This window comes from Adiantum capillus-veneris, chromosome 20 (genome assembly GCF_014529385.1).
Source record: "Adiantum capillus-veneris isolate H3 chromosome 20, ASM1452938v2, whole genome shotgun sequence".
Taxonomy (NCBI): Eukaryota; Viridiplantae; Streptophyta; class Polypodiopsida; order Polypodiales; family Pteridaceae; genus Adiantum; species Adiantum capillus-veneris.
Genome location: NC_140950.1, coordinates 125,136,862 through 125,160,573, shown reverse-complemented (window position 1 = coordinate 125,160,573; position 23,712 = coordinate 125,136,862).

Genomic DNA, 23,712 nt, shown 5'->3' with positions numbered 1-23,712 from the left:
GAAAGTCATACCGACACTACGATAACGATGTCTTTTACGAGGCTTATTTCAACGCTTCTATGTTTAAAAATTGGCGCTTTTTTGTTGGTACCTGCACCGATTTCTGCGCAACGTCTTGTAGTGCATGCATAAACAAATAAATATGTAAACACATATATATGTTATGGTTGTAAGTGTAGCCATTGTTTTGTGTTGGCTGTACCTAGATTCAACGTCTAAGTGATCAATTGATCGTAACATTACAATTATCTCGCAAAGGATATATATATTACCACACAAAGATGTAGATACATATACATACTAGTAGACCTAAGTAGAGGCTAGTAGTGCCAAAGGTCAACTGCACCTCTTTAGATATCATCGCAGTCTCAACCGTGGTAAAACCAAAGGTACATTGCGGTAATCCATGCATGAGTGGATCAATGACCGTAATGCCATGATTAAAGAAGGACTATACCCAAGAGGAAGCGTCTATCCTTCGAGTGCTATGCTCCCTTAGTTAGTGCCTACATACATGCATAAAAAATATATATACATACATTGTAATAGAACTAATATTTGAAGTTCTTAAAGTCGAAAAGTGTAGCAGGGCATATCTTTCGTTAGCACATTTGAAAGATTGTTGAATAGTTATTTATACGAATGAGTTGAAATATTAAGAGAGAACATATATTCTAATAATACACTAAAGAAGGATTTGATAAAGATTAATGAATAACAGATAGTCTGTCTATGAACAGTAAAATTGAGATTTTTATTAATATCAATATATATTATGTGTTTTAGCTTAAAATGCATGAGTAGACTTAAAATAAGTAAAAGTAGTGGATACCCAAAAAAGAGGTTTTATGAGTCGCAACCTAAAAGTTGCGTAGCCAAATAGAGACGTTTTTCGCAATTCTGTTCGCGTTGCCTTGTAGACCAGACCTATTCCCGTCGTTTTGAGTACCTGGATCGCTCTGTTCTGAGTTCGTTTGTAAAAGTTATGATGAAAACAAACAGAAGACAGCAGCAGTGTAATGTACACAGGGACAGATACAACATCATACAGTTCTCCCTGCTATCAACCAAGAAGTGGATTGTTTCTTCATGTAGAGTATGGAAATTGAGATTATGAAGATATATAATTATGTTTTTTACTTTGATTATCATGTTGAATTGGTTGCACGAGTATGTTCTTTTGGCTATTTTGTAGGCGATGCAGAAATCAATGTGTGAAACATGATCTGTGCAAAGTGTCATGATAGAAATCTAACCTTTACGGATCGCTTAGCGATCACGTCTTATATTATTCTCGCAGGTATACTTGGTACGAAAATCGTGCAGGCTTTTCGAGGAAAAGAAGGATAAGAGCACGATGGTGCGTTTGGGGATCATTCACCGATCTCTTCTTCTGCGAGTGCGAGTGAGAGTGAGAGTGAGAGTGAGAGTGAGAGTGCGAGTGCGAGTGCGAGTGCGAGTGAGACGCTGCATGCAAGCGAACTGAAGCTCGGGGGTGGTCGGGAGGTTCGAGCTCCGTACAATGGAGTGCGCCCATATATATATTCAATTGCTCCTCTGTTGTATCAAACACTATCAATACAAAGATTTCTTCCTCTGTTTTGCTGTCTATCTCTATATTCGGTTCCCGTGACATACATATATGTTATGGTTGTAAATGCAGCCATCGTTTTGTGTTGGCTGGCACTTAGATTCAACGTCTAAGTGATCAATTGATCATAACATTACAATTCTAATGTAATGCAGTAAGTAATTCCATTTCTCTCACTGGGTCTCTCTCTCTCTCTATCCCTCTCGCTCTCCCCTTCTTGGTCGTGCAATTGAACTACGAAGTGGAAGCTGCATCCCACAGTCATGCATGCGTCTCCATGTAAAGCAAGCACTTCGTACAACAAATCCTCCTTGCCTTGCAAGTAATCTTGGTGTTGATTGCTTTTGTATCCCTTTGGAGCCCAATGTTCATTTCCTTAACTTCTTTCTCTCTCTCCCTCTTTCCCCCTTTTCTCTCTCCCTATCTCTCTCTCTTTCCTTGTTTCCCTATCTCTCTCTTTTCCTCTTTTTCCCTCTCTCTATCTATCTCTCTTTTCCTCTCTTTCCCTCTCTCTCTCTTTCCCTCTCTCTATATTTCTCTCTCTCTATCTCTCTCTCCCTCTACGCACTGATGTAAAGACATAATTTTTCTGAGCAATGAAAGACTTTGTTGTAACAGCATTTCAAAGTTGAAAAACTGTCAAAACTTTGCATTTTTGTTGTCGACTTGAAGGCAATGTCGAACAAAAGTCGCAAGGGTGGAAAATCCACACTCGCCATGGAGAATGATGCAGAATCTCTAAGGAATTTGGATGCTAATCCAACCACATCGTCTACAACAATTGAAGCAACGATCATGGCTCACTTGATCTCATTACAAGAAACCGTCAACAAGCAAGGTGAAGAGTTGCGCGCACTTGCAATGGAAAATGGCACTTTAAGAGTTCTTGTTGTGGAAAATGAGCACCTCAAGAAGGTTCTTGAAATGCAAAAAATACGCTCGGTGCATCTTGAGGATGAAGTTCAAGAAGCGCTCTCTTGTGGACATGAATGTATTGAAAGAGCGCTTGAGCAAAATGTATTGAAAGAGGCAACGATAGATACAATACGACATGATGTATGTGAGATGAGAAATGCATCCAAATCATGGGCTGATATATGTAAGGATAATGTGGTTGCTACATCTCCTATCATACAAGCCATTGACCAAGCAAAGAATGTAGAGAATGTGGACACTCAAGAATTGCAAGAACGTCAAAAATGCTCAAAGAACATTGTCATTTGTGGAATCAAGGAGGAAAGCATTGAAACACCCCAATCTCTTGCCATTTCTATTGAAGAGTTTTTTGCTACATACTTTGACATGTCTGGAAATCATGGCTTATGGTGCACATCGAGCTGGAAAGCAAGGAGTCCCTCGCTCGAGAGAAAGACCTATTGTATGTACCATGGCTGATGAGGTAAATAGAAAGATCATCCTTGACAATAGTTGGATCTACCTCAAAGGAACGGGTTATAATGTATATGAGGATCGCACTCTTATGCAACAAAATTTACATCACAAAGCATATGCGGAAATAACCAAGAAGGTGAAGGTGTCATCTCGAGAAGAAAAGTCATTGGAGGAGGATGCAAGTCCACCCAACAAATAGGAACGGGCTGTAATGTATATGAGGATCGCACTCTTATGCAACAAAATGTATGTCACAAAGCATATGAGGAAAGAACCAAGAAGGTCAAGGTGTCATCTCAAAAAGAAAAGTCATTTGAGGAGGATGCAAGTCCACCTAACAAATAGGGACACATGATCTATGAGACCAGCTCATGCTTGCGAATAAGCTTTTGGAAGTGTAATGGATATCCATGGAATGTGGGAATCGGCATTGATGAGCTTACCAATGACTCCGATGTGATATTTCTTGTCAAAACATCATGGGAGCATAATGTGCAACGAATTCTTGGATTTGACAAATATGATGTGCGTTCTTTGATGTGGACCAAAAATGCAAAGCAACATAGAGTCCAAGAAGGCATAGCATGTATGATAAAAAAGGGTTTGAAAGATGTTTCCATTGTCAAAGAAGATAATTATAAACGTTACTTATGGCTGAAAATCAGTCCACCCAATGGTCAAGTCGTGTTTGTGGTTGGTTGCTACATTCTTCACTATGACTCCAACTTTTACGCTCACTTGGATATGGATAGAGATTAGCCCTTTATTGAACTACAGGAAGACATTGCTCATTACAAGGACCAAGGTTAAGTCATTGTATTTGGAGACATGAATGCTCGCACAAATACATTACAACACGACACACAACAACTCGACATGCCACATGTCTCAAGAAGAATGGATGACTCATACATGTATAATCGAAATTCTAATGATGCAAAAGAATTGGATCACTGTGGAAAGTCACTTCTACATATGTGCAATAGTACCAAAATGCTCATTGCAAGTGGTGTATCTCTATGGCAAGGCACCAATGAATTTACATGTAGAACTCACAATGGTGATAGTGTGATTGACTATATGTTGTTTTCGGACGCCACTCTAGAATGCATACAATGTTTTACACTTGGTGAATGGAATCCGAAATAGGATCATAGGATGCTTGACCTCAAGTGTGGTAAAAGACTCGAGCATGTATCCTCCAATCATGATATATGTAAATCATTTGTACCTATGTTTAGACTTCAAACGAGCACTTATATATGCTAATATGGTGGACCAAATGTTAACCATGACAGAGCATCAAGAGAGCCCAACATTAGAATGCAAGTGGAAAGTTTTCAAAGAAGTAATTTTCTCTTGTGCGAAGGAATTCTTTTCGGTGAAACACATGGCTTGCAAAAGATCTAAGAAGGGTAGCACCAAGAAGAAATGGTTCGACATGGAATGTAGTCAGGCCCGAAAATACTTGCTAAGGTTGGATGCAAGCAAAGACAAGGAAGGTCTTGAAGTGCTGAAGGAGCAGGTCCAGACGGTTCATCAAACCGAGCTACGGAGCCCAAGTTATTGAAGGTTGAAGCTTTAGTGGTTTGTAGATTCTTGTCGGACAGGGCAACTGGGGACAGGTGATCCAAGTGGCAGTCAAGGTATAGATGTGTAGCGCTCAATTCATGGAGCCTATCCATCTTTTTGGATTGCGGATCGGAGCCATGGTTTGTGACATATGATCCTTTGAAGTTTTCCAGGGGCCGGGCCTGAGCCCACTTGGCCGCATTGGAGAATGTGCCATCTGGAATCTTTTGAGCTTCGACGAAGTTCTAGAGCAGGGTGTACATCATACGGAGCTAGCAGGAAGTGACTACATGGCAAACGGAGTCCGGAGCAAGAAGTTGTAGCAAGCGGAAGCTAGAGTGCCTTTGCCCAAAATTGTTTGCAAATGATTTTTTCCTTTTTTGAAGGCCTTGGTTCGAGGGTGCCGATAAATCAAAATGCAGAGACAGAGGGTATGATTGGATCTGAGAAAGTGGAATTTTAATAGGTGTTTACAACTTGGCAATTTGACCTGGGAGCAGAGAATGGGGGTCTGGTAAAGGGAGGAAAAAAAGAGTTTTTTGTTAAAAAAATAATGGGGGTGTTTTTTTGAAGTCCTTGAGGCTCAAGGCTTGTGGAGCCGCCACGTGGAGGGACGAATATCCCACATGCGCAGTAAATGGGCCAGGGGCTGCGGTATAAGTCCAAGGCCATGAGGCCATTTGGTATCACAAGAGGGGAGCTCTCCCTCCCATGGCTATGGTGCGCGAGGCAGGCACTGTCGTGGTGCAGTGTGGCCGTTGGTGGTGATTTTGGGCGGCAATTTCGACGAGGTGGGGCGGCAGTGGTGCCCACGTGGTTGAGTTCAGTGATGATGTGGTAGGCAGTAAGGGCGGTGCCCGCGCCCGCTTAGGCAAAAGTTTTTTGAGGAAGGGGTTGTACCCCCCCCAAATAGCGACATCACTATTGCCTCGACAGGGGAGAGGTCTCGTTGCAAAGAAGGTATTGACAAGGGCAGTTAAAGGGCGAGCCAAGGATACTCAAAGAGAAAGGTAGATTCGGCCGGCCAAAGGGAAAGGGACCAAAACAAAAGGTGTATCATGCAAGTGTGTCCAAAAATAAAATGTGCCAAGTGGTCGCAACGCAAACCAATTCTAAATAGAACTCCAAATGAAGTGCACGACATGGAAAGGGACCCCATTTTTATTTTTTGGGACTCCTAGGCACACCCTGATAAAAGGAGGTTTATGTTCATTTTTTAGGGTCTTTGGACCAGTGTGGCTTTTTTGCCTATGTCTGTAATTGGAAGCTTGAAGCTTGTTTGTTGCTAAGCTGTCCATTGAAGCTACATACGTTGGTTGTACTACTCCCTATGCAATAGTACCACTCATTTTGCCCCAATCTCTTGTGTTGCTTCTCCCCATCCCCTCCTTTTTCTCTCACTCTTCGTGTGTTCGTCAGTGCCTGCAGAGGGTTTGCCTGCAGCTCGAAAGGTGCTACTGAGAGGGAAGATTAGGAGTGTTTTGTGAGTCGGAAAGGGTGAGTTGAGCAGTGTGGGTGCATTTGCGTTGTGGGTGTTTTTTGCAAGGTGTGAGGTAGTTGTTTTGTATGCTAAAGCGGAGTTGTTAGTGCAAATTAACCAATTTGAAGGTGTTATTTGAGAGGTTAGGGGTGTTGTAGAATCCCTGGGCTATAGAGAGGCAAATATTTTGTGTGCAGGGTGTGTTCCCTGTTCTCCCTCTCCATCGCAATTCCAACATTCAAGAACTAACTTTGTGCGTGACTTGCTCCGACCCTTTTGGTTTTTGAACCTCTCCTTAGGCCTTCCTCTTGTTTCCACTAACAATGCAACACTTGATGATTCTCCTGTGCTTCTGCTTTGTATTTCCTCGATTAAGAGAACACCCACAACATCATCAAACTTAAGAGTATTTGTGTCAGAAATAGAAGTACTTACAGCCATCACAAGGCTGTCCCAACTATCCGGTAGAGATGATAGTATAAGGAGAGCTCGCACCTCGTCATCAAAATTGATTTTTACCAATCAAAGTTGTCTTATGTTTGTGTGAAAGTCATTTAGATGTTCTGCAACTGAACCATTCTCCGCCATCTTTAGATTGAACAAGCGCTTTATAAGAAATACCTTATTGGATGCCGATGGTTTCTCGTAGAAGTCATCAAGTGACTTCATCAAGTCCTCTGTGGTCTTCATCTTCGAAACATTGAAGGCCATCGTTGACGCCAAGATTAATAGGATTGTTCTCAGTGCCTTTAGATCAAGGATAATCCATGCTTCATCTGCCATTGTTGCGGTCTTCTTCACAAGACTGCCTAGTGGCAAATAAAGGTCCTTCTGGTAGAGATAGTCTTCAATCTGCATCTTCCAATGTTGGTAGTTTTTTCCGTTGAACCTCTCAATCTTGAGCTTCCCTTCCTCCGCCATAACTCCCACTCAATTCAAGGAATCCTTTCCTTGAGATAATTTAGCTACGAGCAAACCTTGCTCTGATACCAGTTGTTAGGAAATAAGACGTAGCTAAATAGATAATTGAGTACATTACTTAATGGAGAGAGACATATTTACATACACGAGATTATAGAGTAGAGAGAGAGAGAGAGAGAATACACACGATATACGTGGTTCACCCAATGTGGGCTACATCCACAGGAAAGCAACCACTCAATGGCTTTAGTACTTCAAAACAAGAAGTAAATTACAAAGGGATTATACCCTTTTGGAGCTCCCGCCTTGCTTCACTCTCACCACCTCACACCCACCTTGTTGCATCAACTTCACACTATGAAATGTGTGTAGAAATGGCCTCCTTTTATAGGCCAAAAGGGATGCCCTCTCTTATGAGAGGCAGCCATGTGCAGCCACCCTTGTGTCAATAAGTCCAAATCCGACCCTCCAATCCGCCCATGTGTGGCCGCCCTTGTGTCGACAAATCCGTTTTTGAATTCGGCCATCGGCCACCGGCCATTGACTTCCGACCACCGGCCACCGGCCATTGACTACTAGCCACCGGCCGACCGACCGGTTGTTTTTCGATCGTCGTCCGGCCATAATTTTTCGGCGAAAAGGAATATTCCGGCAAAGGAACCCCTAAAGTTGCCCCTGATTTTTGACCGTGAAAATTTGGTTTCCGGCGAGTAAATTTTATTTCCGGTGAGTGATTTTCCTTCACGCATGATGGCTTCTCCTCATAATGGGGGCCTTATAAATGTGTGCTTTTACCACAGAAAATTACAAGAGGTAAATATGGCTCCATACTTAACATCGAGAATTTCAAAAAGGAGATTTGGTGCTTCTCTATCAATCTAGATTGGGGCCACAGAAGCCAAACCTGAAGATTGCTTAGGCAGGACCGTTTGAGGTAGATTGGGTCTTCTCCAATGGTACGGTAAGACTGAAAAATCTATCTCGATTATTGTTTCCAGGAGTATATAATGGTGCGAAGATCAAGCTCTAATATGCAGAATCTAGAGAATCTGGCCAAGAATAAGGTACTAGGGAATCGGGAACTGAAGATCAAGAGATACCAGTGAGTGGCATAAAATGGAAACCATATTTTTCCAAAATTTTTCAGCCTACTCAACGTCCTCTTCCTCATATGTGTATATATTTTTCTACGCTATTAAGTTATCTAGAGTAAATTCCCCCTCTTCGTTTAACCTTTGTGGCGACACATACATTGTACTCTTCCCAAAAATGTCACCTTAGTCATATATTTATATTACCACCCTTTTCTTTTTTGCTTTGTAAATAAAAGTAAGCATACAATAACCAACTATCTACCCCAAACTTTCTTACCTCTTGTGAATTAGTAGTAGAAAAATAATATATCCATCTTCCATCCCATATAGATAAATTACCATGGAAAATCAACTCTCCACTTGTCTTTACCAAAGATTATGGTCCATCTCTACAAGTCTTCTATGCCCCCTACATAGGTGGCCCAATATCTCTTAAGAATATACATATAGTTTTTCTCCTTTAAAAAAGACTCAGATTGTATATTCTTTTCACAAGAAAATAATATTGGGCCCTCCTCTATTTGTTTAAGCATCATACCCTTTTGAAAAAGCATGATTCCCCTTGGATGCATACAAGCAAAGGGCCCATATAAGAAGACTTGGAAGCAAAAGGTTCCCTAGACTAGTGTGGACCTTACAAACCGAATTCCTTGGTGCATGGGAGTGAATAATAGTCCAAATTCATATCAAACATGTTGAGAAGGTCAAATTTTCCTTTTGAAGCATGTCATTCCGAGCTACAGGTAAAAAGTTATGGTCAAAATAGTGTAAATCTGTCAGATTCGCAGCAAAAGGGAACTGTAAATCAAGTAAATCAAGAGGGTGAGATCTTATTTTTCCCCTACTCATCTTCTAGAAGAGAAATGAGTGTTCAAGTTCACTTGCATGTGATGGGACCAACCTAAAGATGCTTTCTAAATGCCAAGACAGACAAGTTGAGATACCCCGCAGGAGCCACCCGTAGGGCCTCATGGTGGGGCCCACCTACATTATGCACCCCTATGGAGCCTTCACGGTCTAAAATGATATTTTTGGTGAATAAATAGTCCCTTTTATGTCCAATATTCAATGAGTGGTCAAAGGACACTTAATTAGGGCTAATCACTCACCCTAATTAAGTGTAGCATAATCCCACTCCTACACAACTATAAATAGCCCCCCTTGGAGAGACTCAAGGACACACACCTATATTTTCAACTTCATGTTGTTTCTTGATCAATAGTAGAGAAAACCCCAACTCTCCCTCTTTCACATCCTCCCTCCTAACCCTCCTCTTTGGAGGAAGTGCAACTCTATCCTCCACTCTTTCTATTCTACAATCTCTTACTCCATCAACCCAATAAATCATTTGTAGCACCTCAATAACTTGTAAATACATCATGATCTCTCTCATGGTTATGTTAATGATCATTAAATCATCTTCAAAACTTTCAAGTTTCGCAATTCGTGATGGTTAGCCAACGTCTGTCCTCCCCTTAAAAGGTGTGCGAGAAATCAAGTAAGTGTTCTATTCTCAATTTACCATTGGTTTGTTTCTCCACACTTATTCAATCGGTCTAAAGAAATTTCTCACTCCAACTCTCTTTTGATTCATTACATATGCATGTGGCTACCTCTCATGGTGATTTTATTTGTGTCACGGCATTGCATAGATGGAGATGAGCTCTCTATGCAAAGTGTGTTAGTTTGATGTAAGTGATTCTCTTGTGTGTTTGAGAGGCAAGTCTTGTGCGCATGATTTTTTGATGATTGCTTGAGAGAGGAGGAGTTTGGATGTATTATGGGTATTCTTATGGGGAGAAGGTGAATGCTATTCCACAAATTGCATATTTAATTTGATGCACGGCATTGGGTTGCATAATCGTTGATGGTGTTCAAGTGTCCAAAGTGTATATAGAGTAAGGGGGTTTTCAAAGTGTGTTGCTTGAGTGGGTGAGTGCAAGTGTTATTTTGATTGGTTTCCTTCTCCACTCCCAAAAGAAGGTGGTGCCCCAAGTAGTGTGCGTACCTCTTTACAAGCATTTTGTGAGAGTAGGCTCATTGGTTTGGGTTTAGAGGGCCCATTTCAAAAATCTCGCCCTCATAAAGTGGTGCCCCCACGGAGGAACATATTTCCAAGTTACCTTCAAATTTTTTAGTGATGAACAATGGAGTTCACATCTATCCATTTCATTTTGCACAACACATTAGAGTAAATGTTCACATAGATAGAAAAGTCTTCTTCCAGCAACGCATTGTTTTTATGTTTGGTGCAGAAAGACTTAGAGATATACTGGCATCACCCAATCCAATTATACTTCCAATTATCAATTATGAAACTTCTTTTGATGTTCACATTTTCATTTTGTTTTAAAGGCAGGAACAAGGAGTGGTGAAGGGGTGCTCAAGGGCCATATGAAGGAACGAGGTCTTCAAACCGACAACGAGGAGTAGCACATGAATCACGATCAAAACAATGAACCTTTTAGGCCTATTGCTCGGCAATCCATTCATATAATCAAAGCAACTAAGTTTAGGTTTCAATCTATCATAAGGAGGATATTTGGATCCACTCGCCTCAATGAAATCGACGCTTCAATTAATCCATTTATTCTACCTATGATAAAGTACGAATTAACAATGGATGTGTACATCTTCATTTTAATGTAATCAGATTTATAGTGTCAACAATCTTGTGCGGCCCGTAAGAGAAAAGTTTCTTTAAAAAAAAAAAAAAAAACCAAAAAGTCTAAACGAAATGTCAAGTTCTTTTCCCACGTTCTATGCAAGAAGTGGGGAAGATGCGCAAGAGTTTCTTGACAACTTGGAGATGGCACATCTCATATCCGGGAGAGATGAAGAGGAAGTAAAGCTACGAGCCTTCCCGTTGGTTCTAAAAGCAAAAGATAAAGCATGGTATGAGACCTTGCAACCCCAAATCAAGTCCAACTGGGAGAGACTGCGAGCAAGCTTCCTCTCCAAGTTCGGGCAAGGTGATACTTCTGAAGGACTATGGAAATGTCTTATTGGACATAAGCAGGTATCACTTGAAGACTATCCCTCTTATGAAGCAACCTTTGTCAATCTTTGGGGTAGGTGGGAGGCTACATTAGAAAATCATGGTGGTACATCTAACTTTCTAAAAAAAGAGAGATTCATGGCTGGCTTGTATCCACTTTTAAAGGCTAAAGTAGAGCTAAAATTCCTATCCACCTTCGAAGAAGCACGTGAGGTAGCCATCATCAAGTTTAGAAAACTACACTTCCAAGCACATAGAGCAAGGGGTTTGAATGAAGTGAGTGAGAGGGAGTCTTCACAAACCATGGAAGCACCAATTAGGGCCTCTCTTGCATTATCTTCACAAATAGGAGATAACTCTCAACAAGAGGTTTTACAAAGGCTAACTCAACAGCTTGAGAACCTCACTCTGAATCTAGTACAGGGCCTACCTCAACAACGACAACCAAGAGAAGGGAATGGCAATCAGCAAAGGCAAGCTCAAGAGTTGCGATGTTGGAATTGCAATGAAATGGGCCATGGAATGTACAATTTTCCACATCCAAGGCGACTTCTAAGAGACATATATCCCCCTAGATTGCCTTCTCTCACTGTGCAGCAAGAACTAGTTCAAGGCCCACAAATCCTTCGTCGACCACCACCACCAGCAAATATACCTCCCGTCCCACATGAGGAGGAAGAAAGAGGAGTCAACATCATCAAGCTAGAACAGGTAATAGATGAGCATACTCTAAACTTTGATGTTATGCCGGCAGAAAAACGCACAAGAGCACATGATAAGGATGAAGACATGAGAAGTGAAGGAACAAATTCAGCCAGAAGAAAGAAGAAAAAGAAGTCAAAGATGGAATAAGCTGAAAGTAGCAGGAAGAAAAGATCAAGGCAAAGGGAAATTGGTATCAACGACTTCCCATTGGGAAAGGAGCTAGAGCCCTACAACATCCTGGAGAATCTACAAACCCAAAAGCCAAACATTTCATGGCCTCAACTTCTACATCTATCAGCCAAAGGAAGAAGGCAATGGCCAAAGTTGGTAAGTACAAGAATTCCAAAAAAGAAAGCAAATCTTTCCATTAAGTTTGTGGCCTCAAAGCTACAAAAATGTGTGGAACCCATTGTGGATGCTTACATAAGGGGTAAAAAGGTGTCTAATGTATATGTTGATGGTGGAGCTCAAATGTGTGTGATCACGAATAAATCAATGAACAAGCTAGGGCTTGAAATTACAAAGTCCTCTAATTGTCAAGCTAGGCTAGCCAACAACTCAAGTGTGAAGTGTTTGGGGATCATTGAAAATATAAAAGTCTCTGTATGTAACATAGATGCACGAGTGGATATGTATGTCATGCTAGCTAAGGGGGAGGGCTATCCCATCATCCTAGGGAGGCCTTGGCTCATTGCTGTGAATGCAGATCAAAAATGGGGAAGTGGTCGTTTGATTCTTAATAAGGGTCAACCAGTGGTGTATGATTGGCGAGAAGGAAAGCAACTAGAAATCAACTATGAAACCATGACAGATGAAGAGAGCGAGGAGGAGATTCCTTACTCAAGTGATGAGGAAGCATCAACCAGTGAAGAGGAGTCTTCTTTGGAGGTAATGGGAATTGTATTCAACGCCAACACCCAAGATGTTTCTGTAGAAGAAAATCCAACAGACAATCACACACGAGGGGATGAAAGATGCCACCACCTTGAAGAAGGATTTGAGAAGATGCTTGCAAAAGATCTTACTTGTGAGAAGAAGAGGTCCTACATCAATATGTTAAGGAGGTATCCCAATTTTTTAATCACTGACTACTCACAAATAAGAGGTGTAGATGTAATAGAGCATCGAATTGAATTGAAACCAGGGACCAAACCCGTGGCTCAAAAGTTAAGGCGACTAGGATCTGTGCAACAAAAGGCTCTCCTACAAGAAGTGAATCGACTCTTGAAGGCTGGCTTCATCTATCCAGTATCCAACTCCGAATGGGTATCACCTATTGTAGTCACTCCCAAGAAGAATTGTAAGTGGAGGGTCTGCGTGGATTACAAACCCCTCAACGCTATGACAAAGAGGGACCACTTCCCTCTCCCTTTCCAAGATGAAATTTTGAATGAAGTAGCAGGTCACGAATGCTACACTGTGTGTGATGGTTATTCAGGATATTTTCAAATTAGAATAGCAGAAGAGGACCAACCAAGAACCACCTTCATCACACCTTGGGGATGTTTTGCATTCAGAGTAATGCCTTTTGGGCTCACCAATGCTCCTAGCACCTTCATGAGATTCACAATATTTGTATTTCAGCCATTCTTTGGAAAATCTATAAGAGTCTTTATGGATGATTTCTGTATCTATAGTTGTAGATCACTTCACTGCCAAAAGGTTGAAGAGGGGCTTAAGAGGCTCCATCAATTTGGGGGACAACACAACCCAGAGAAGTGTCATATCGGTAAATCTCAGGTGGTTTTGCTAGGCCATGTGGTTTCTTCACAAGGAATTCAAGTGGATCCCTCTAAAGTAAAGGCCCTTTTGTCATTATCTCCACCAACAACAACTAAGGAGCTAATGGCCTTCAACCACAAAGTGAGGTACATGTCTCGCTTCATCCATCTCCTAGCAGAAGCCATCGCCCCTTTGCATAGGTTGGCAAGCCAATCTACATTTGAATGGGGGAGGGAACATGCAAAATGTTTTGAGGAAGTGAAGGGCATTCTTAGCTCTCTCCCAATCCTAATGCCACCAGATCCAAAGGAGACCTACTATGTCACTCCAAGTGTAGGTTTCGAAGCAATTGGTGTTGTTTTGATGCAAAAAGATCATAAAACATCATACATGAGACCGATCTATTTTGCAAGCAAGGTGATGACTCCGGCCGAGAAGGGATACACTGAAATGGAGAAAGTGGTCTTTGCAATCTTGTTTGCGGTAAGGAAGTTTCGATCGTATCTTCTCCCTGAGCCATTTTTTTTTCTCACCTTAGAGCACAATCTACCATATGTAGTACAACACATGAGCCTCTCATCTAGAATAGCAAAGTGGCTGCTTGAACTCCAAGAATTTGAATACGCTTTCCTTGTAGAAGATAGCACAAGAGCAGGACTTGCAGACATTCTCACCTACAAAGTGAGAGAAAGGGAAGGATCACGACTACAAAGAGAGGAAGGCTCAAAACAGTTCAAAGTGAAGGAGATTGATAATGCCCATACTTTATGCTTTGACGGAGCTTATCAACGCCAACAAGACCAAGCAGTAGGGGGGATCATCATTTTGAACCCACAAAAGGAGGTAATGGTTAGAAAAGGTATCAATCTACCCAATATTCACTCTAACAATGAGGCTGAGTATGCTGCTCTAACCCTTGGGTTAGAAGAATGCAAATAATTAGGCATACAAAGACTTATTATAAAAGGTGATTCTTTGTTAGTGGTCAGGAAAATGCAAGGGACTTGGAGGTGCAAGAATCGTACATTGTTTGAGTGGCTTAGTAGTGTAAGAGCTTTAATGAAGGGTTTTAAAGCAACACAGGTACAACACATTGTGCGAACTCATAACAAGGAAGCAGACTCACTCGCAAATGGAAAGCTTCAAATGGCGGTAGGAGGTGTGAAACTATATGAACCCAAATATCAAGGTCAAGAGGAGCTAAAAGACATTATCTTCTTTCTACAAGCAGGTGAGTGTCCCAAACACTTAGACAAGGTGCAAAGACATAGACTAGTTAAGAAGGCCACACCTTACCAGTTGATCGGGGATGATTTATATCACAAAGGGAAAGATTTGGTCTTGAGGAGAGTACCAGGTGTGCAAGAGATAGAGAAAATTCTTCTTTCATGTCATGATGATTTCTGTGGTGGTCACTTTTCTCAAGATATTACAAGTAGGAAGATTTTACAAGAAGGGTTTATTTGGCCGAGCTTACATCGTGATGTCCAATATTGGTGTAAGGCATGTAAGCCATGCCAAATCGCTAGGGATAGATGACTAACATATGAGCCTCGAGTCCCAATAATATCTTATGGCCCTTTTGAAAAGTGGGGTGTGGATGCAATAGGTCCCCTACCTCGTACTTCTACAGGGAAGGTTTTCATCATCATGGGTGTTGACTACATGACACGATGGGCAGAAGCAACAAGCACAACCCGAATCACAGCTGAAGAGGTATCAAAGTTTATTTTTGACCATATTTGTAGTAGGTTTGGAACACCCCTAGAAATCTTATCAAATCGAGGCCCGGGTTTTAGGGCTGACCTTCTGAATGATCTCTTGAGGAGGTTAAAACTGAGACACGTGCATTCATGGATTGGTGGAAAAAGTGAATGGAATGATATGTAAGATCATTTCTAAGCAGATTGTGGACCGGCCTAATGATTGGGATCGCCATTTGACGGCTGCTCTTTGGGCGTATAGGACATCTTTCAAGGTATCTACCCAGTTCACCCCTTTTCATCTAGTTTATGGACAGGAGGTACTTCTCCCCATTGAGGTAGAGCTCTCAAGCTTGCGCGTTCTTGCAAGAGTGGCAAAGAAACCAAAAGAGGTTCTACATGAAAGGATCTTAGATCTCCAACGACTTGAGCTAGATAGAGAAGAGTCCATTGATCACTACATCACCAAAGCGACAAGCCAAAGGGATAAAATCAACAAGAAGCTCTAGGGGAAAGGATTGAAGGAAGGTATGTTGGTTCTTCGCTATGATAACCGACTTGATACTCGACTTGACAAAAAGTTTTTGCAAAGATGGGAGGGACCTTTCATGATAAAAACAAAGTTTGAGAATCGTAGTTATAGATTAGCAGATTTATCAGGAAAACTCCACAAGACCAGAGTCAATGGATGGAGATTAAAGCCCTACTTTCAACGTATCAATCCGTTGATAGGAAGTCATCTGCCTACATCGTCTAAGCTCTAAATTGGCATGGCTCCTTTCGGCTGGCAAATGCTCCACCTATTTTTAAAGCTTTGATGTGCAAAGAAGAACTAGCCTTGGAATCTCAACATACCCAAGGCAACCCTCCCATCTCCGATTTATGGGATTGAGGTAATGAAAAGCAGGTCTAATGGAGTAAAAGAGTGCATGACACTCCTCCTATTGAAAAAAAAAAAGTGGAAAAGGAAAAATGACAAAAAAAAGATAAATAAGCAACACCGTCCTCCTAAAGATATGAATATCTCTAGGCTTGGGGGAGGGCTAATATGAGTGGCATAAAATGGTAACCATCGTTTTGCAGCATTTTTCAGCCTACTCAACGTCCTCTTCCTCATATGTGTATATATTTATCTACGCTATTAAGTTATCTAGAGTAAATTCCCCCTCTTCCTTTAACCTTTGTGGCGACACATACATTGTACTCTTCCCAAAAATGTCACCTTAGTCATATATTTATATTACCACCCTTTTCTTTTTTGCTTTGTAAATAAAAGTAAGCATACAATAACCAACTATCTACCCCAAACTTTCTTACCTCTTGTGAATTAGTAGAAGAAAAATAATATATCCATCTTCCATCCCATATAGATAAATTACCATGGAAAATCAACTCTCCACTTGTCTTTACCAAAGATTATGGTCCATCTCTACAAGTCTTCTATGCCCCCTACATAGGTGGCCCAATATCTCTTAAGAATATACATATAGTTTTTCTCCTATAAAACAGACTCAGATTGTATATTCTTTTCACAAGAAAATAATATTGGGCCCTCCTCTATTTGTTTAAGCATCATACCCTTTTGAAAAAGCATGATTTCCCTTGGATGCATACAAGCAAAGGGCCCATACAAGAAGACTTGGAAGCAAAAGGTTCCCTAGCCTAGTGTGGACCTTCCAAACCGAATTCCATGGTGCATGGGAGTGAATAATAGTCCAAATTCATATCAAACATGTTGAGAAGGTCAAATTTTCCTTTTGAAGCATGTCATTCCGAGCTACAGATAAAAAGTTATGGTCAAAATAGTGTAAATCTGTCAGATTTGCAGCAAAAGGGAACTGTAAATCAAGTAAATCAAGAGGGTGAGATCTTATTTTTCCCCTACTCATCTTCTAGAAGAGAAATGAGTGTTCAAGGTCACTTGCATGTGATGGGACCAACCTAAAGATTCTTTCTAAATGCCAAGACAGACAAGTTGAGATACCCCGCAGGAGCCACCCGTAGGGCCTCATGGTGGGGCCCACCTACATTATGTACCCCTATGGAGCCTTCACGGTCTAAAATGATATTTTTGGTGAATAAATAGTACCTTTTATGTCCAATATTCAATGAGTGGTCAAAGGACACTTAATTAGGGCTAATCACTCACCCTAATTAAGTGTAGCATAATCCCACTCCTACACAACTATAAATAGCCCCCCTTGGAGAGACTCAAGGACACACACCTATATTTTCAACTTCATGTTGTTTCTTGATCAATAGTAGAGAAAACCCCAACTCTCCCTCTTTCACATCCTCCCTCCTAACCCTCCTCTTTGGAGGAAGTGCAACTCTATCCTCCACTCTTTCTATTCTACAATCTCTTACTCCATCAACCCAATAAATCATTTGTAGCACCTCAATAACTTGTAAATACATCATGATCTCTCTCATGGTTATGTTAATGATCATTAAATCATCTTCAAAACTTTCAAGTGTCGCAATTCGTGATGGTTAGCCAGTGTCTGTCCTCCCCTTAAAAGGTGTGCGAGAAATCAAGTAAGTGTTCTATTCTCAATTTACCATTGGTTTGTTTCTCCACACTTATTCAATTGGTCTAAAGAAATTTCTCACTCCAACTCTCTTTTGATTCATTACATATGCATGTGGCTACCTCTCATGGTGATTTTATTTGTGTCACGGTGTCAGGAGTTTTTTGGAGCAAGGGATTGCGCATATGTACATACCCATGCATGGTGCATCAAATAAAGTATTGCCCATTTTCCAGAGCCAGGTGGTTACGTGGGGCCCACATGTGTACAGGTAGGACAGCATGTACATAGTGCATCGATTTTCACTATTACCAGTACCAGTGTGTTTTTTCTACAATAAGGAGGAGTTGGTAGCACGTAAAACTTCTCGAGGAAGCTATCCGCGGGCCGACGACGTGAGGTCAGCAGGTGCGTCAGATGGCATCTAGTGGCGTCAGGAGGGCGAACGAGGTCAATATTTGCACGCGGATGAGTACGGACACAACGTGGATGTTTTCTTGTGAGAATTATGCAGAAAGGTCATCATGAGGACCTTTTTTTGGGGCCACTTCACGTGGTGGCGAGATGCATTATTGGAAAAAAGCTGAGTGCCAGGTGTGCGAATGATGCAAAAAGGTGACAACTATGCACTGCGAGGTCAGTTTTTGGCCTGTTCGGGTCCGTTTGAGGTCATCTAAAAGGCCAAGGGTGCCCAACTAATAAAGCTAAGTGTGGGAACTGAAAAAACAGAGAAAAGACCAGAAAAAACGTGGAGAAGAGAGGAGGAACAGCCGCAGGTGTGTTTTTTGCCCATTTTGGAGCCTGTTTCGGCCGTAAACTGCTCATCCGAGGTCGGATTTGAGCACTTTGACATTGTAGACTGGGGTTTTGGGCCGTTCCGGACGCGATGGCGCTGTCCATTTTGCCAAATTCCTCACTCTTTTCCTGCTGTTTTTCTGTGTAAGTTCCTCCTATGAGCGAAGTTTCTGCTCCAGTTTGTGATTGTATCTGGCTTCTTTCACCCATAGTGTGTGAGCTATTTGCCCCATTGGTGTTGGCCCAAGCTCAATTGTATCTAAACATCAGAAATTCTCCTCTTTTGAGCTGAGTTTTTTGGGTGTGTGTGTGTGTGTGTGTGTCTGTGTGGAGTGGGCAAGTGGATAGTCTCTCTCCTCTCACTCCAGAGGTGTGTTCCCTGTCTCGGCCAGGTGTGTTGTCTAAGCCGAGTGGTGCCCCATAGTGTGTGTGTGTATCTTCCCAAGAGTGTGTGACGGGTCGTTATAGAGGCGCTGTGTGTGTTTTCATCCCGCTCACATTCTTTTGGCGCCCCCACGGAGGATCTTCTTCGAGTACCTTCTGCTTCGAGCTTCGAGCTTCGAGCTTCGGGATTACAGATTACAGATTACAGGTTACAGGTTACAGGTTACAGGTTACAGGTTACAGGAACAGGGACAGGGACAGGTACAGGTGATTCACACAGGTACAGGTAGCTGGAGTACAATGATGTCACTTGCAGTTGTTGTGGGAATGCATCACTTGGCGCCTATTTGAGGGCATTGTCTGTTGGATTGTACGTTACTTGTGGAAACTGCCATTGTACGCCTTTGTGGAGCCATATATGGTTTTATTTGGCAGTCCCAGCCATTTCTGAGACTTGGTCTGGAAGATAGTCATTTCTGAGACTTGACTATACGCGATTTGCATTAGCTTTCGTGTGAGGGTCGATAGCGTGAGGTTTTTATTGAGCTGGGGGATTCTCAAATGTGGAGATCCTTTCGGTGATACAGGTAGCTGGAGCACCCTTTTCGTGACCTCGCCATAGGCTATGTACTAGTGAGTCCTACTTGATGCTCGGGTTCTATTGTTGACAGTTTATGCATACATAGACAGTCTATATTTTGGGTTCCTACTGCTCTACTTCTGGGGAAACTCTGTCGAAATTTTCCCAAGTTATGATGGCTGGTTTTTTGGTATTTTGAGCCATTTATGCTGTTATGCTGCTGAAATTTTGGCAAAATCAGAGGTTGAGTCAGGTGTGCCTTCTTGGGAGCTTCATGGTTGGCTTTAATGGATGATCAAAATGGCCCTCAGTTCACTCCTTTTCATTTAACGCAAAGAATTCAGATTAATGTTCATGTGTCCAGGAAGATCTTTTTCCAGCAGCGCATAGTCTTTATGTTTGGGCCAAGAAGATTGAGAGAGATCCTGGAATGTCCTTTGCCTGTTGTCATTCCGATGATCAACTATGAAAACTCATTTGATGTGCATGTGTTTGTCCTTATCTAAAGTTGAGCTCCATTGAAGTTTCTAGGGATTGGGAAGTGAAAAGTTTTGGGTTCTTGCACGTGCGTTCAACGGGGTTCTCAAAGCGTTGAAACTTGGGTAGCCATGGCTTTCTCTTATCCGGAGTTTCATGGAAGAAGTGATGAAGATGTGGAAGAATTTTTGGAAAAGATGGAGGTTGCCTGCATTAGCAACCAGATTCATGACCCTACGCAAATGTTACGCCTTCTCCAAATTTGTTTGAAGAGTGATGCACGAGTTTGGTTTAAAGCATTTGAAGAGGAGTTGCGTGTGGCTGATCCACCTGTAAGGTTGAATTGGGACAATCTACGACATGGGTTGGAAGTGGAGTTTGTGAAGATAGAAGACCCTGACAAAGTGTGGCAAGAAGTACAGGCTTTGGTGCAAAAGGAAGGTGAGCCAATAGATGCGTACATACGTAAGTTTTCATTGGCATGGGAGCGAATGTGCAAGGCTTTAGCACCACAGGTACCCCCGCCTGACATGATGAAGAAGGACAGGTTCTTGGCTGGTCTTTGGGAGAATATACGTTGGAGAGTAGAGCTAAAGAAGCCTAGGACATATGAAGATGCACTAGAGGTAGCAAGGAACAAAGAGTGGAAGCTGAGGAAAATGAGCCAGTTAGGGGGAGTCTTTGCCAATGAGGTCTGAATTTCAGCCTATAGAGTCTTTACAAGGGCGCATGTCAGGGGTTCATCATGAACCAGTGGTTCCTGTTACTACTCAGGTTATGCCAGCAGTGGTCACTACAGCAGTGCAAGATGATGGCCTAAGGCAAGACATGAGGCAAGTGGTTGATCTGATGAAGAATCTCAGCCTAAACATGCTAGGTCAAGTGGGAAATAATCGAGGTCGAGGGCGGTTTGCAAATCAGCCAGGAGGTGAAGAAAGACCTAGGAATGGTGCTGGACAAAGTAATAGTAGGTTTTGGAGGCAGACGCCCACATGTTATAATTGTGGAGAGTTGGGTCACATCAGCCCGCACTGTGATAAGCCACCAAGGATGGGGGGAGACATGTATCCATTGCCAAGACAGGTGCTAACTAGATCAAATGATTATGGCATCGAAATTAAGGGAGACGAAGGAACCAGTGGACTGACCCAGGAGGAAAAGGGAAAGACAAAAGTGCTAAGTGTAGTCACCTTGAAGAAGGCATCAAAGCTAGAGGATACATTAGTGATGCCTATTGGGAAGAGGACCACAGAGGATAAGGAAGGAAGAAGTGCCCCAGGTCCTAGTAAGAAGAAAGGAAAGAGCCATGAAGGTGAGGATGTCAAGGCCAAGAGGAAAAGGAGAGCTCTTCGAAAGTTTCATGTTTCAGATTTTCCACTAGGGGATGGGCAATTAAGCTATGACTTGAAGGAGGATCTGACAGCAGGAAGGCAGATGTTACTTTTGGGCAGCTTATAGAGATGTGCCTAAGCTAAAGCGACAGTGGAAGAGGATGGTTAACCCAATGGAGAAAGGAGGAGAGGTTCAGTGAAGGTGTTGGCAATGGACGAGCTACCAGACATTTGTCCAATATCGATGTTGGCATAAAAAGGAAAAATTAGGGACAAGGTTAATTGGATGGCGAGCCCAAATATGCGTCATAACACTACTCATGCGTTAGAAGCGACAGTGGAAGAGGATGGTTAACCCAATGGAGAAAGAGCCAGAGAGAGGTTCAGTGAAGGTGTTGGCAATGGACGAGCTACCAGACATTTGTCCAATAGTAGATGTGTGGCATAAAAGGAAAAATTTGGGACAAGGTTATGTGGATGGCGGAGCCCAAATATGCGTCATAACACACTCATGCGTTGAAAGATGGGTCTCACAGTGGCTGGGGTGTCAGGTTTTCGGATCAGATTGGCAAACCATCAAAAAGTAAAATGCTTGGGTGTTGTAAAGAGCTTAGAAGTGGAGGCATATGATGCAAAAGCAGTGGTTAACTTTCATGTGATGCCAGCAGGGTTGGGAGCATATCCTATTATACTGGGCAGACCATGGTTACGTGCAGTGGGAGCTGTTCAAGATTGGCGACATGGTACAATTAGCCTCTATGGAAAGACAGGTACCAAGAAGCTTTATAATATGGACACAAGGAAACGATTAGAGGAGCTTTATGAAGATGAGGATGAGTCTAGTGATGAGATTGGTTTAGTCGCATTTGCGAAGGAAGTTGAAGATGAAAGTGAAGGGCCTTATGAAGTGATTGAAGGGTTGATGCAAACCAAGGTTGAGTTGTCAAAGAAGCAGGAATTGATGACACAAATGATCAGTGGAGACCTCTCAGCTATGGAGAAGGATATATATTTGTATATGCTGGCTAGTTTTCCTGATTTGTTCATTACTTCATAAGAAGAGATCAGAGGGTTCAAGGGTGAAGAGATGCATATAGAGCTGAAAGAAGGTGCTAAGCCAGTGCGGCAAAGGCTAAGAAGGATGGGTCAAGAGCAAATGGAAGCCTTGCGGGTAGAGGTGGACAAGTTATTGAAGGCAGGGTTCATAGTTCCCAGTGGAGACCACAGAATGGGTGAGTCCAGTTGTAGTCAGTCCAAAGAAGGATGGGAAGTGGAGAATTTGTGTGGATTTTAAAACCTTAAACGCAGCCACTAAGAAGAACCCATATCCTCTTCCATTCATCGATCAGATCTTGGATTCAGTGGCAGGTTATGAGAGGTACAGTGTGTGTGATGGTTTTTCAGGCTATTTTCAATTGAAGATTGCTCTTAAAGACCGCACAAAAACAACATTTATTACGCCATGGGGCTGCTATTGCTACACAGTGTTGCCGTTTGGGTTGTCAAATGGACCATCTTTCATTGAGTTGTGTTAAGGCTTTTATGGATGACTTCTGTGTTTATAGCAGTAGGGCTGAACACCATGAGAAGCTGCAGATGGTATTGCTCGATATGATGAATGTGGAGGACAACTAAATCCAAAGAAATGTCATCTAGCACAGCCAAGGGTGAAGTTATTGGGCCATATGGTGTCAGAAAATGGCATTGAGGCTGATCCAGATAAGGTGATCTATTATTCTTCTTCCATCACCTATGAGTACGAAGCAATTGGCAACCTTTATACACAAAGTGAAGTACATGGCACGGTTTATTCCATTGTCTTCGCAGCTTCTTTATCCATTACAGCAAGTGGCAAAGCATGATCCATTGCAATGGGATGACAAGTGTGAAGAAGTGTTTCAAGAGGTGAAAGAGGTGTTAGGGGGGTTGTCAGCCATGCAGGCTCCTGATTGGGAGAAAGTTTTTTATGTAAATCCATCAGTGGGGGATGATGCCATTGGAGCCATGCTATTGCAAAAGGGGAAGGGCAGCCATTATATGAGGCCAGTGTATTGTGCAAGCCGAGTGAAGTGGTAGCGGAGAGAAAGTTATCGGAAGTAGAGCTAGTGATGGCTAGTGTAATATTTGCTTGTCGACGATTTCGTCATTACTTGCTACCACGGCCTTTTGTTTTCTTGACGAGTTATGCCTTTTTGCCACAGTTAATTAATGGTATTAACATGTCAAATGTGGTGAAGAAATGGGTAATTGAGCTGCAAGAGTTTGAGTTCTCTTTTCTAGTGGAAGATAGTACAAGGGCTACCCTAGCTGATTTGTTGACCTACAAGGAGAATCCCCTTATTGTTAAAGAAGAGGTGGTGAGAAAGGTAGTTGAAGAAGTGCCACAGATCAGCAATGCACATGTGTTGTTCTTTGATGGTTCATACAGAAAGAGCC